A 1548-nucleotide genomic window follows, 5' to 3' on the forward strand; every position below is an offset into this window, starting at 1 on the left:
AAAAAATGTTTCATTTTATATTTTTAAAATATTGTACCCTTTTCCCCTGTACACCAAAATAAATTGAGTGGTTCTCTCTCTCTCTCTCTCTCACACACACACACACACACACACACACACACACACAAAGATTTTTGTTTCTTTTGCCCTCCTTGTTTTTCGCCTTGCCATTCATCTTTTCATCAAGATGATGTATATATATATCTCAGGAGGAGTATAATTTATGGAAAGAAATGTTTTATTTTTTATTTTAAAAATAGTATGTCTCCCTACATCAAAATAAATTGAATGGAAAAATAATTTAATTCATAACTTATACTCCTCCTAAGATATATACATCATCTTGATGAAAAATAAATGGCAAGGTGAAAAAGAAGGAGGGGAAAGAGAAGGGGAAAAGGGGGGGGATATTAAAAACAATACGAGTTAAGAAAAAAGAATGCAATGAAAGTTTTAGAAATGTTATTGATTACAAACGAAAGATGCATTGCATGGAATGCATGAAACTTATTGTTTGTGCCAAGTATGATAAAGAAAATATACAATGGGAAACCATGTCACACATAATAGGGAAAGGGAAGGGGGGAGCATGGGTGGGTGGGGCAAGGGGTATTGTAAAAACCAATATAAGTTAAGGCAAAAGAAGGCAACAATGAAAGTTATGATAGGATTCCAAAGTTTGTCTTTCTAGAAGTGGGGATAGAAGTGGGGATTGACATGGTTTCCCATTGTATATTTTCTTTATCATGCTTGACAAACTCTAAGTTCCATGCAATACATCTTTCATTTGTAATCAATAACATTTCTAAAACTGTATTCCTTTTTATAATATTTCTAAAACTGTATTCCTTTTTATAATATTTCTAAAACTTTACTCATTTTTTGAGTATAAGATAAGTTTATTCTTTTATCTCAAATTGAAGATGACTTTTCTTGAACTTGATCAAAATCATTATTGCATCTTCTTTCATTGCCTCAAAACAATTTCTTATCATGAAAAATTCCTTGTGATATCCAACTTGTTGGAATATCTTTCCCATGTGAGAAATATTCCTTAGATATTTAAAGTACTTGCATATTAGCTTTGAGGAACTCTTAGATATTTAAAGTACTTGCATATTAGCTTTGAGGAACTCTTAGAATACTATGCAAAAGTCTTAAGGGGCTGATGGTACAAAATTCTCGAACAAAATCCCATATTTGTATAATATTTGTCACTTAAGAAAGTATCATCTTCTTTATTTGATATGCAAAAAAAAAAAGTTTTAAAAGAGGAGATGAAAGATTACTCAATAAAGGAGCACGAAAAGATTTAAAGAAGCATGGGGTAAATAGTTTGTAGCTTTATGTGCAAGTCAAAAGTAAAGGTGAGCACTATCTTTTTTCTAACATCTTTACACTTTATGCTAAGTGCTACATAGACATTGCTGGATTTTTATGTGCTTTTTTGAAGAATTGATCCTAGTAATTTCATTCCATCCTTCTTAAATATCACTTCCTTTTTTCAAAAACACTTATAAAATGTAGAGATTTTTTTTCGATATTATC

Source organism: Cibotium barometz, chromosome 45 (genome assembly GCF_041138505.1).
Source record: "Cibotium barometz isolate CiBa-2024 chromosome 45, ASM4113850v1, whole genome shotgun sequence".
In the NCBI taxonomy this organism is placed as follows: Eukaryota; Viridiplantae; Streptophyta; class Polypodiopsida; order Cyatheales; family Cibotiaceae; genus Cibotium; species Cibotium barometz.